This window comes from Lissotriton vulgaris, chromosome 4_1 (genome assembly GCF_964263255.1).
Source record: "Lissotriton vulgaris chromosome 4_1, aLisVul1.2, whole genome shotgun sequence".
In the NCBI taxonomy this organism is placed as follows: Eukaryota; Metazoa; Chordata; class Amphibia; order Caudata; family Salamandridae; genus Lissotriton; species Lissotriton vulgaris.
In genome coordinates, this window is record NC_141691.1 from 1,034,591,296 (window position 1) to 1,034,605,573 (window position 14,278).

Sequence of the window (14,278 nt, forward strand, 5' to 3'; positions counted from 1 at the left end):
TGAGAGCTGTGTGGGCTGTGAAAGCTGTGTAGGCTGTGAGAGCTATGTGGGCTGTGACAGCTGTGTGGGATGTGAGGGCTGTGTGGGCTGTGAGAGCTGTGTGGGATGTGAGAGCTGTGTGGGCTGTGAGAGCTGGGTGGGCTGTGAGAGCTGTGTGGGCTGTGAGAGCTCTGTGGGCTGTGAGAGCTGTGAGAGCTGTGTGGGCTGTGAGAGCTGTGCGGGCTGTGAGAGCTGTGTGGGCTGTGGGAGTGTGGGCTGTGTTGGCTGTGAGAGCTGCGAGAGCTGTGTGGGCTGTCAGAGCTGTGTGGACTGTGAGAGCTGTGTGGGCTGTCAGAGCTATGAGAGCTGTGTTGGATAAGAGCTGTGTGGGCAGTGAGGGCTGTGTGAGCTGTGAGAGCTGTGTGGGCTGTGAGAGCTGTGTGGGCTGAAAGCTCTGTGCGCTGTGAGGGCTCTGTGAGCTGTGAGAGCTGTGAGGGCTGTGTGGGCTGTGAGGGCTGTGAGAGCTGTGTGGGCTGTGAGAGCTGTGTGGGCTGTGAGCACTGTGTGGGCTGTGAGGGCTGTGAGGCCTGTGAGAGCTGTGTGGGCTGTGAGAGCTGTGTGGGCTGTGGGAGCTGTGTGGGCTGTGAGAGCTGTATGGGCTGTGAGAGCTGTGAGAGCTGTGTGGGATGTGAGCTGTGTGGGCTGTCAGAGCTGTGTAAGCTGTGAGAGCTGTGTGGATTGTGAGAGCTGTGTGGGCTGTGTGGGCTGTGAGAGCTGTGAGAGCTGTGTGGGCTGTGAGAGCTGTGCGGGCTGTGAGAGCTGTGTGGGCTCTGAGAGTGTGCGCTGTGTGGGCTGTGAGAGCTGAGAGAGCTGTGTGGGCTGTGAGAACTGTGTGGGCTGTGAGAGCTGTGTGGGCTGTGTGGGCTGTGAGAGCTGTGTGGGCTGTGAGAGTTTTGTGGGCTGTGAGGGCTGTGAGGGCTGTGTGGGCTTTGAGGGCTGTGAGGCCTGTGAGAGCTGTGTGGGCTGTGAGAGCTGTGTGTGCTGTGAGAGCTGCGTGGGATGTGAGGGCTGTGTGGGCTGTGAGAGCTGTGTGGGCTGTGAGAGCTGTGCGGGCTGTGAGAGTGTGGGCTGTGTGGGCTGTGAGAGCTGTGAGAGCTGTGTGGGATGCGAGCTGTGTGGGCTGTGAGGGCTGTGTGAGCTGTGAGAGCTGTGTGGGCTGTGAGAGCTGTGTGGGCTGTGAGAGCTGTGTGGGCTGTCAGAGCTATGAGAGCTGTGTGGGATGCGAGCTGTGTGGGCTGTGAGGGCTGTGTGAGCTGTGAGAGCTGTGTGGGCTGTGAGAGCTGTGTGGGCTGTGAGAGCTGTGAGAGCTGTGTGGGCTGTGAGAGCTGTATGGGCTGTGAGAGCTGTATGTACTGTGAGAGTTGTGGGATGTGAGCTGTGTGAGCTGTGAGAGCTGTGTGGGCTGTGAGAGCTGTGCGGGCTGTGAGAGCTGTGTGGGCTCTGAGAGTGTACGCTGTGTGGGTTGTGAGAGCTGAGAGAGCTGTGTGGGCTGTGAGAACTGTGTGGGCTGTGAGAGCTGTGTGGGTTGTGTGGGCTGTGAGAGTTTTGTGGGCTGTGAGGGCTGTGAGGGCTGTGAGGGCTGTGTGGGCTGTGAGGGCTGTGAGGCCTGTGAGAGCTGTGCGGGCTGTGAGAGCTGTGTGTGCTGTGAGATCTTTGTGGGATGTGAAGGCTGTGTGGGCTGTGAGAGCTGCGTGGGCTGTGAGAATTGTGTGGGCTGTGAGAGTGTGGGCTGTGTGGGCTGTGAGAGCTGTGTGGGCTGTCAGAGCTATGAGAGCTGTGTGGGATGTGAGCTGTGAGGGCTGTGTGAGCTGTGAGAGCTGTGTGGGCTGTGAGAGCTGCGTGGGCTGTGAGAGCTGTGAGAGCTGTGTGGGCTGTGAGAGCTGTGTGGGCTGTGAGAGCTGTATGGGTTGTGAGAGCTGTGAAAGCTGTGTGGGATGTGAGCTGTGTGAGCTGTGAGAACTGTGTGGGCTGTGCGAGCTGTGTGGGCTGTGAGCTGTGTGGGCTGTGAGCTGTGTGGGCTGTGAGAGCTGTGAGAGCTCTGTGGGCTGTGGGAGCTGTGTGGGCTGTGAGAGCTTTGTGGGCTGTGTGGGCTGTGAGAGCTGTGTGGGCTGTGAGAGCTGTGTGGCATGTGAGAGCTGTGTGGGCTGTGAGGGCTGTGAGGCCTGTCATTGCTGTGTGGGCTGTGAGAGCTGTGTGGGCTGTGAGAGCTGTGTGGGCTGTGAGAGCTGTATGGGCTGTGAGAGCTGTGTGGGATGTGAGCTGTGTGGGCTGTGAGAGCTGTGTGAGCTGTGAGAGCTGTGTGGATTGTGAGAGCTGTGTGGGTTATGTGGGCTGTGAGAGCTGTGTGAGCTGTGTAGGCTGTGAGAGCTGTGCGGGCTGTGAGAGCTGTGTGGACTCTGAGAGTGTGGGCTGTGTGGGCTGTGAGAGCTGTGTGGGCTGTGAGAGCTGTGTGGGCTGTGAGAGCTGTGTGGGCTTTGAGAGCTGTGTGGGCTTGAGAGTTTTGTGGGCTGTGAGGACTGTGTGGGCTGTGAGGGCTGTGAGGCCTGTGAGAGCTGTGTGGGCTGTGAGAGCTGTGTGTGCTGTGAGAGCTGTGGGCTGTGAGGGCTGTGCGAGCTGTATGGGCTGTGAGAGCTGTGAGAGCTGTGTGGGATGTGAGCTGTGTGAGCTGTGAGAACTGTGGTGGCTGTGAGAGCTGTGTGGGCTGTGAGCTGTGTGGACTGTGAGAGCTGTATGGACTGTGAGAGCTGTGAGAGCTGTGTGGGATGTGAGCTGTGAGAACTGTGTTGGCTGTGAGAGCTGTGTGGGCTGTGAGCTGTGTTGGCTGTGAGAACTGTGTTGGCTGTGAGAGCTGTGAGAGCTGTGTGGGATGTGAGCTGTGTGAGCTGTGAGAACTGCGTTGGCTGTAAGAGCTGTGAGATCTGTGTGGGCTGTGAGAGCTGTGTGGGCTGTGTGAGCTGTAAGAGCTGTGTGGGCTGTGAGAGCTGTGTGGGCAGTGAGCTGTGTGGGCTGTGAGGGCTGTATGAGTTGTGAAAGCTGTATGGGCTGTGAGAGCTGTGTGGGAATTATTGTCAAACATTGCGCAAGGGGCTTGTAAATATGCCAATGAAAACATTACACTATCTCTATACCAGCATTAATGTCAAACATTGCGCAAGCAGCTTGTAAATATGCCAATAAAACTATTACACTATCTCTATATCAGCAATAATGTCAAACATTGCGCAAGGGCTTGTAAATATGGCAATGAAAACATTAGACTATCTCTATACCAGCATTAATGTCAAACATTGCGCAAGGGGCTTGTAAATATGCCAATGAAAACATTAGACTATCTCTATAGCAGCATTAATGTCAAACATTGCGCAAGCAGCTTGTAAATATGCCTCTCTTTATCTTATATTCCAGCATTGAATCTAAGCATAAAAAACAATTTAAAAAAAAGTCTACCTTATAAAATAAAAAATACAAACTTTAAGCACACACAGCTAACATTATGGAAAAAGGTAAAAAAATAATTCCTTAACTCAAACAGACACTCACTGTGATCCTTGTCAAAAACCTTTAAGCCACACATGTTATCAAAAAACATTTAGCATGGTAAATCAATTTACACACAGAGCACAACCCATTTAAATGAACACTACACTACAATGCAGAAACCTGACTCATTTTCAAAATACAACAGGAATGAAGCCCAATATGCTTGTTATGCTTCCCAATACTGCAAACAGCACTCTCTCTTTATTACTCACCTTTAAAATCGCTTTTGAAAATATAGAACAGTGTCAAACACACAGCAGATTTTCTTAACCAGAATCTCTGAAATGCACCTCAGACACTGAAACCAGAAAAGGCACACTTTCCCACTCATTCTTCACACATATTTCAGGTCTTAACCAATGAAATCTCTTCCCACACTATTTCAAAACTAAACTAACATTTCAATTGGTTCTACATTCTCACAATTTCAAACTCACATAATATTCACCCATTCCCCTAGTGCTCATTCAACCTGTCACCATGGTAACTCCCACCTAAGGAAGAACAGAGTTTAAAAGTTCATTATACTTTGTTGCAAATGAATCCACCAAGGTTGTTAGAGCTTTCAAAATAGCAGCTAATCATCTGAAATGTTCCTTTCAATGACCTTTTCTGAACCAATACAATTGCTTCTTTTAAAAAACAAAACTATGCACCCTAATATGCTCTTTTCCATTTTCAGAAAGCAGCAATCATTTCTTAAGCTTCAAGTGCAGTGAATGTCCTCCTCTTTTTTTCTACAATGCAAGCTTTCCAACTGCCATTTCATTTACGACCTCATCTGAGTACAACAAGACCTGCTTTGAAGATGCCTTCAGTATGTTTGTAGGACACAGTTTTGTATTCTGGTATAAAAGGTATGCAACAAACAGAGGAATTTTAAACCTTGATTTACCAAATGTGGATATTTTATGGATTGGCCAGAGAGGATTGAGATGTCACCAATTGATACCATTGGTGAAATCCTTCATGCATCTCCCACATCCTGACCTCATAATTGTGCACTGTGGTGCAAATGACTTATGCACTTTGACTGGGGTTGGTCTGGAAATACTATTGAAGGACATCTTTGGACAATTGATGTCACTTTTTCCTCAAACTGCCTTTGTCTATTCCAATATATGCCAAAGACAAAAATGGAATTGGTCCAATCAATTTTGTCCACAGATTGAGAAAGCAAGGAAACATGTAAATAAATCTGTTTCTGCATACATGAGAGACTATGGAATGGGTTGTATATACCACAACAACTTGCGTTACAACATGCAAGGCATCTATAGGACAGATGGTGTACATTTCACTGATGAAGGGAACAGAGTCTATCTCTGTAACATCAGACTCTGCATTGGTACTTACTTGTAGGTACCAAAAAAAACACAATGAACACAACGGCTCTTTTTAGAGCCAACTAACATGTAAACACTCAAATATAATTTTTAACTTTATTTTTTGTATTAATTTTTACCGAGGTCCACGCACCGAGCACTCACCGAGCACTCCCCGTGCGCGGACCTATCGTGTTTTCTATTATTTTTTTTAATAAAAACAATATTTTTAACCTTAGGAGTACTTGAACGACCCCCTGGAAAGGCATAAGGGGTCAGGGACACTCTACCCTACCCCCTTCCCACGTTTTTAAGTTATATTTTTCACTCTCTTCTGAAACCACAAAATGGCGGCGATAGGGTTCGCTCACCGTGCATTCACCGAGCACTCACGGTGCGTGGACCTATTGCAATTTAAAAAAACAAAAACAAAAACTAAATGGAAATGGACATCGTCTCCTCTGTAGATGCCTTGTATGTTGTAATGCAAGTTATTGTGGTGTATTGAATCCATACTATAGTCTTTCAGGAAAGCAGAAACAGATTTGTTCACATGATTCCTTCCTTTCTCAATGTGTGGTCAGAATTGACGTAGGGGATCATGAGTTCCTACTCTGGTGAAACACACTTGCTGTTCTATATACTTACTTATGTTGTAAACTAGTGCATCAGAGACAGTCAGTGACAGAAAGGATACAGGACATGAAGAACACAAAATTGTATCACTTTGCTACTACCTCATAAATTACATTTAAATAAGTATAATTTTCAAAACAATTTTTCTTTACTAAATTAAAATTTATTGATCAGAATTCTCAAAATATAAAAGAACTTGTAGCATTTCTTCATCAGAAATTTCATCCATAAAAGTGTCTTGAAATGATTCATCCAAATCAACAATGTCTACACACTCCATTAATTCCATGTCCAGTGTTTCATCCAAAAAATCTTCATGTTCTTCTTGATTTGGTTCATCTATACAATCAATAAACGTTGCTGTGATTTCAATGTCAAATGATACTTCATTTTCAGCCATTTTTGAAGTTAGTGTACTATTAAAAGAAAGAGAAAGACAGTGAGATGTTGCAGGGTAAGAGTGACATAGGGCAGAGAAAAACTATTAAATTCTATAAGAAGAGTTACTACTGTGTAAAACACACACCAGAAATTGAACACCAAAAATTCTACACAAAGGTACCTCAGACACTAAAGTCACAAAATGGCCGTGTTATCAAGCAAGAACTAGAAATATAAAGCACTGCATCTGATGTTGCCCTACTCAATCCATAAGTATAACAGAAAAACATTAAATAACTAACAGAAAACATTTTTCCTATTAACGTAAAGTGAACAACAGAGTTCTCCTTACAAATTAACAACTCACCTGCTAGAAAACTGTTGTACAGTAAATTCTGTCTCAATCTCACACCTCAGAAGTATACCTCAAACCCTAAAATCTCAAAATGGCTGTCTTTTCCTCTCATTTTTAATACAAATTCAAATACCCAGCCAATCACATTTCATCACACACAAAATCAAAACCAAAGAAACATTTTAATTGGTTCAAGTTATCAACACATTCAAACTCACATAATCTTTAACCTACCCCCAATACTCTCTACCAATTACCATACTAACTCTCCACAAAACACCTACCTAAACCCAAAGGTGAAAGAGTCATCACTCAATGTTGCACTCAACGAACATCTAAACATTGAAACTTGTTATTTTAATGTATATCTTTTTTGTCTTTTTGAGCCGCGGTCCGCGCAGGGTGCGCGGACCCCGCGATTTAAATTTTTTTTTTATTTATTATTTTCAACCTTCGGGGTCCTTTACAGAGCCCATGACAAAACCTACGGGGCTCAGGAATCTCTACCCTGCCTCCTTGTCAACTATTACACTTCTGTTTACAACCACTATCATCTGCCACAAAAACAAGATGGCGGACAACACTTCCTCATTTCGACTTAATGGAATGTTGACAGACGTCCAACAGCCAATCAGAATTTCGCGCGCGCACGCCAAGGTCCGCGCACGTGCAAGAACAGTGCAAGGACGGTGCAAGCCTGTGCGCGCACCGTGTCCCGCCTATAGATATATAATTTGAAAAAAGTTGATTTTCTCAACAATTACTGAAGAGCTTTTTACCAAATATACAAAAAAAAATTATTTCATATCAGTCTTTACAATTTTGCCAAGTTTGCAGTAATTCCATTCAGCCGTTCGGGCTGTAGCTGTGTCTAAAGGTCCAATGCAAAATTGCATTGGACTCATTTTCACATTCAATTTTCTCAAAAACTACTAGAGGGATTTACACCAAACATAAGAAAAGGCACTGCTCCATACCAGGCTCTACCATTTTGCCAAGTTTGGTGTAATCCCACTCAGCCTTTCAACCTGTAGCCTTGTCAGAATGTCCCTATGGAAATTAGCATGGGGAAAACACGTTTTGGGACCCCCCTTTTTTCTCGGCCCCCCGCTTGACGAATCCCCCCAAAACTTTCAGGGAAGGAGCGGAACGCAGCGAGGCGAATTTAAGGAAAATTACAGGCAGATTCCTCAATCAGCACCAAAGTTATTCCCAATAGAATGTTCGCCATTTCCTATGGTAACTAGGTCCTACCTATATATACCTACTGGCAAACGCCAGTAGATAATATAAATATATATATATATATATATATATATATATATATATATATATATATATATATATATATATATATATATATATATATATATTCACAGAAAAAACCATAGGTTTTAGGCCATATATAGTTAGGAATTTGCATTTACAAAACCTTGAAAATTCACTGAAAAAACCATTGGTTATAGACCATATATAGTTAGGGATTAGCCTTTTCAAAACCTTATTTTACTCACACAAAACCATTGAAATTTCATATATAGTCAGTTGCACTAACTATATATCGCGCACCCGCAATCCACTGCTGATGATGTCACATATTACATCATTCATGACATGGTTAGTGACATCACTGATGACATCACTGATGACATCTCAAATGACATCACTGATGACATCTCAAATGACATCACTGATGACATCACTGATGACATCTCAAATGACATCACTGATGACATCACTGATGACAACATCCAGCGACTGTATGTTTCTGTAAAGTTAAAATATGTCTTACATATTGAAGAATGAGTGGATGTATAAGTGTCTGGAAGAAGGATTTAGTAGGTGCATGACTGACTGTATGAGCGAATGATTAAATGTGTCTTACTGAGTGCATGGGTTAGTGACTAAACTGTCTTATTTTGTGCATCATTATATCTGTTGTTCTACAAACTGCTGCATGTGTTGATCAGTAGCTATATGAGTAACTGTATGGGTTATTCATTGGTTGTCCAAGTATTTGTATGGGAAACTGAGTGTGTGTGTATGGGTGGCTGGGAGGTGTGTGACTCTGTACATAGATGTTTGAGTAGTTGATTCACTATATGTATGGGTTCAAAAGTGCATGTGGAAACAGCTGTATGGGCGGTTGACTGTGCATGAGTGTATTAGTGAGTGAATGGATATCTCAGTGCTACATGTCAAAGTAAGTACATATGTAAAACACAGTACATGTGAGAGTTGACATATATAAATAACTGTGCATAAGAGCCAGTGAATGTGTGAGTGGCTGTATGGATCATTGTGAACATGTATCAGGGATTGTATAAGAGAGTAAATATGTGTTAGTATATGTTTGAATAAGTAAGGTGTGTATAACTGTATAGTTGAGAAAATGGAGGTGTGATTGATTTTTTGCATAACTGACTAGGTGTGTGAGTAACTCCATGGATGAGTGACAGTCTGTGACTGTCTGTTTACACTGATTGTATCTAAGGTTATATTAGAGTCTGAAGAGGTTCATGGTATTATCACATGAATGATATCATCAGTGATGTGATCAGTCATGTCAAATGAGATGTTATCAGTGATTTTATCAGTGATGTCATTTGAGATGTCATTAGTGATGTCATCAGTGATGTCATTTGAGATGTCATCAGTGATGTCATTTGAGATGTCATCAGTGATGTCATCAGTGATGTCACTAACCATGTCATGAATGATGTAATATGTGACATCATCAGCAGTGGATTGCGGGTGCGCGATATATAGTTAGTGCAACTAACTATATATGAAATTTCAATGGTTTTGTGTGAGTAAAATAAGGTTTTGAAAAGGCTAATCCCTAACTATATATGGTCTATAACCAATGGTTTTTTCAGTGAATTTTCGAGGTTTTGTAAATGCAAATTCCTAACTATATATGGCCTAAAACCTATGGTTTTTTCTGTGAATTTCAATGGTTTTTTAATAGCAAATATCAAAAGCTGTCAAATGTCAAGTACGTGATAGGTAAAAACTTTTTCGTGTTTATGCATGCTGATGTGCTTTGAACGCTGCCCCCCCCTCCCCTCTTTTCTCTTAGTAGTACTCTCTCTTTGCAGATAGTGAAGAGTAGTTAACGCAGGCCTTTACCCCCGTTGTAATCCGTCGTGCCTGCTTGTCTCTCCATTTGATTGATTGTTATCCAAGCATTTACTGTTTTACAATTGATTCTCTTTGGTTCTTTCTCTATTTACAAACAAGCACAAAGTCGCAATACTCTGTTTAGTCTTTGCAGATAGTGAAAAATCGTGAAAAATCGTGTAAAAAAATAAAAGTAATCGAGCAAAATCAGTAGGCCACTAATTGGATCTCTTTTTGACCTCGCTAAAATAGAAATATTAGGAACAACCCTTCATGAGAAATACGAAAATAGTGAGATGAACTGAGCTCCACACCATGAGGGCTGCAAGACAGCTCGGCTCCGTCACCCACCCCGCCCAAAATAACGACAAACCCTATGCAAATATTATAAATATATACAACACACCAGCAAAGTAACAGGGTAAAACATTTTATTAAATAACTATTTACATAACTATTTTATACTTTTTATTGCCCGATCCGGCTAGCTCAATCGATCGAGCCTGAAACTCATGCACTCTGATAGCAAGCGTTGCTACTGATGCTATGCAGACCAAAACTGGTTTTCAGTTTGTACATTTTTCTAGATTTTTCCATCCAAGGTTGGTTGAGTTTGTAGAACGATGGCTTCAGATTTTCAACATACGGTGTGGTGGCGCGGACTGGGAGGGGGCGCTTCGCTCCTGCCCCCTCCCCAAGTAAGATTTTCATACGTGAAAGTACGTTAATGGTTTTGGTCGCTGAGTTGCTTCGATGTCACTGCCATTCTCAAATGGCATAAGTTCTGGATGTTGGGTGCCATAGTTCAGAGTTCTGAGCAGCGCTTGTAACACTGTCTGAAGCTTATTTCCACCTACTGCAGCTTCACTATTCTCAAAGTAAGTGAGGGTCGTTTGTGGACCTGACTGCATTTGAAAACAATGTGATATGGTACCTCCCTAAACCGCTTGACGGAGGCCCCCGAGGGGCGGTGTGATGGCACGGACTCGGAGAAGACGCTTGGCTCCGACCCCCTCCCCAAGTCTTATAGCACTGGTGTAGCCTGAGATCGCCCCCGACATAGGCGGCCGGCTCCCGGGGTCCGGCGGAACTTTTTGCCTTTTGATGACTCTTCTATTCTGGACCTTGTCCCACAATCCGTTTGACCTGAAGACACGCTGTAGTGGGGCGCCCCTTTACCGTTTTAGTTGCCATTCCGCCCACTTTTGCTACACTGTGCCTCTTCCGCCATTCAGCTGTTTACCGCCCGCTCTTGCGGCTACAGCGTCTCGCCCACCATGTAGTTGAGTTGCTCCCGCTCTTGCGATGCAACGATAAGCGACTGCCACAGGACTCTCAAAATGGCGGCCGGCTCTTCAGATTTGGGCGTGGTCCACTAAAATGGCCCTGGGACACCTTGGAACTCGGACGCTTCCCTGATAGGGCTTGGGTCCCATTCTCGAAAGCGTCCCCTCAGCCGTGAAGATTCTACAAAAGTCTTGGGGGCCCCCGACTCCCGCAGGCTTCTGGTGGGGAGCGGCTGCCATGTTTGCTCGTGGAATGGCCACGACGGAGCTACGAGATGGTGGTGCTCTCATGCTGACGCCAGCTTTAGTCTGAAACATCCAGAAACACTGTAGACTACCAATTCGATCAGTTCCAGTAGCGCCCCAACATGACCCGGTAGAGAAGAACTTGCCCTCCCCTCTTTGACTGATGGTTCTTGTTGCCTGTCCCCTCTGTTGTCATTTAACAGAACTTTTTGGACTGCTGAAAGGGGTTGTGTTCCGAACGCTGGTTGGTGGAGACATTTTGACTATATTCTTGACCTACGTTGTCGCGTAATGCGTTATATGACACGCCCCGTTAGCGCACCCGGAAGTGATCCGGGGTGCGGCGCACAGCGCGTAACGTAAGCATAACAGGTCATGTGACTTGTTAATAAAACTTTTTATTGGTTCATTTTACTTTTGTTATTTTAATAATGAAAAGCTTGGTCATATGACCTAAAAAATACGCTTTTTATTGATTTCGAACATTTTTTTTTTTAAACATATATGTTATAATGTTCCAGGCTAATGTACTTTCCCGGAAAATTTACAACTGTCCTGCAAGTAAAATATATTCCTTTTTCGAGAAAAAGGGCGTTTCTTCGTCCCATGACGGGGCCGTTGAGTAAAAGAGGCTCGGCCTGCTGTCTTACTCGCCGATACGCCTGATTATTAGATTCTTATCGATCACTTTATGTTGCAGGAGTGGAAAACACAACTGTCCTTGACCATTTATCTTTACTGCGGTCCTACGTATTATACCTTTTATCCGTCATGTAATTGGACTGCTTTATTTCACTTGCCTTTTACTGATTCGAAAACAGTGACTAAAAGTAAAAACTTTACCAATGTAAATACTACTACCATGTTTTGTTTTAAAAACCTTTATTGTGAAAATGTCAGTATACAAATACGGGCCTATAACCACGTGGGCCGGCCACGGAGCAAACTGGAAACGTATATGATGAGGAGACATTTACACTGTAGAGGAATGCAACGAGCGGGCCATTAGGTTGCAAGAACTAAGGTGTCTAACAGTTGCGGAATCGGTGGACGTACATTTTGTAATTAAAATACGACAAAGCCACTTACAAAAAAATCATCTAGATATACATTTGCGGGCAAGTACCATGGGTGACGTTAATTCGAACTTTCAATAGTACAGTAATCAATAACACATCAGAACTTAATATCAATAGGGATGTCGAAATATTCAATCAATTCTCGTCCCCGCCCGCCATGAGCATCAAAACTGCATTCATATCTCGTGATATCAAGGTTGTGCAACCAGTACATACCAAGGAGGTACGAGTCCCATTTATACCGGCGCCATTTTGGGCGAGGCCGGGCAGGTCCAAGATATAGTCAAAATGTCTCCACCAACCATCGGCCAGACCAGAACCCCTTTCGGCCCTTTATGCTACAAGATGGTGTCTTCCATTCAGAAAATATTGTTGGCAGCATTTTGAAAGGAAAGATAAACAGCCGTTCTCCTAGTGAGTCTCACATTGTTACATTTAGGAAGAATGTTGAAGAGTAGTATGTTGAAAATCTGAAGCCATTTTTCTACAAACTCTCAATCAGCCTTGGATGGAAAAAAAAATCCTGAAGAATGTACAAACTGAAAACCAATTTTTGTCTGTATAGCATCAACAGCAACGCTTGAGTCAGCTTTGTGTGAAGCCGCCATTTTGATTCAATCAATAACGTCCCCCTGCACACATTCAGGGACCTGGTCGTGTCTTCAGGTCAAACGGATAGTGGGACAAGATGCAGAAAGGAAAAGGAAAAAAGTTCCGCCGGACCTCGGGAGCCGGCCGCCTATGTCATGGGCGATCTTTGGCCACACAAGGGAAATAGTGAAGCTGCAGCAGGTGCAAATAAGCTTCAGACAGTCTTACAAGCACTGCTCAGAACTCTCAACTATGGCACTCAACATCCAGGACTTGCCATCCGGATCTTGGCGCCTTGTGCTGGTTCCGACCTATTCACACATCGGTCCACTACTGACATCACCTCATAAGCCAACGGGGCACCCCACGCCGACTTTCGGCGCAGCATTGTAGGATGGCCACACCAGTGCGGCAACTTGCTGGACACCACCTCGGTGCCATCCGGATCTTGGCGCGTTCGAGTCACTGTACCGCAAGAGTGACCGGAACTCAGCTGGACACGCCGTCTTTCGGCGCAGCATTGTAGGATGGCCACACCAGTGCGGCAATTTGCTGGACACCACCTCGGTGCCATCCGGATCTCGGCGCGTTCGAGTCACTGTACCGCAAGAGTGACCGGAACTCAGCTGGACACGCCGTCTTTCGGCGCAGCATTGTAGGATGGCCACACCAGTGCGGCAACTTGCTGGACACCACCTCGGTGCCATCCGGATCTCGGCGCGCTGTGCTGCCTTCGGCCTACTGTAGCCGCAAGTGCGGACGCAACTCAGTTGGACGGCGAGTAAAAAGATAAGGGGCGCCGCACTGCAGCCGAGGAGCCTCCATCTTGGGGGAGACGCACAGCCCCCACTGACTGACGCGACCTTACAGGCCAACGGGGCGCCCCACGCCGACTTTCGGCGCAGCATTGTAGGATAGCCACACCAGTGCAGCAACTTGCTGGACAACAACTCGGTGCCATACAGATCTCGGCGCGTTGTGCTGCCTTCGGCCTATTCGCACATCGGTCCGCTACTGACGCCGCCTCACGTGCCAACGGATTTTCTACGCTTTTTGTAGCCCTATGCCGCATAACAGGTCATGTGACTTGTTTATAAAACTTTTCATTGGTTCATTTTACTTTTGGTTTCCTAATGATGGAAGGCTTGGTCATATGACCTAAAAATAACACTTTTCATTGGTTTAGAATTTTTTTTTTCCCAAACGATGAAAGCCCCACCTTGTTTCTGGATGTTTCAGACTGAAGCTGGCGTCAGCATGAGAGCACCACCATCTCGTGGCTCCGTCGTGGTCATTCCGCGAGCAATCATGGCAGCCGCTCCCCACCGGAAGCCTGCAGGAGTCGAGGGCCCCAGACTTTTGTAGAATCTTCACGGCTGAGGGGACGCTTTCGAGAATGGAGCCCAAGCCCTAGCAGGCAAGCGTCCGAGTTCCAAGGTGTCCCAGGGCCATTTTAGTGGACCAGGCCCAAATCCGAAGAGCCGTCCGCCATTTTAAGAATCCAATGGCAGCCGCCTATCGCTGCACCGCAAGAGTGGGCGCAACTCAACTACATGGTGAGCGAGACGCTGTAGCAGCAAGAGCGGGCGATAAACAGCTGAATGGAGGATGAGGCACAGTGTAGCAAAAGCGGGCGGAATGGCAACCGAAACGGTAAAGGGGCGCCCCAGTACAGCA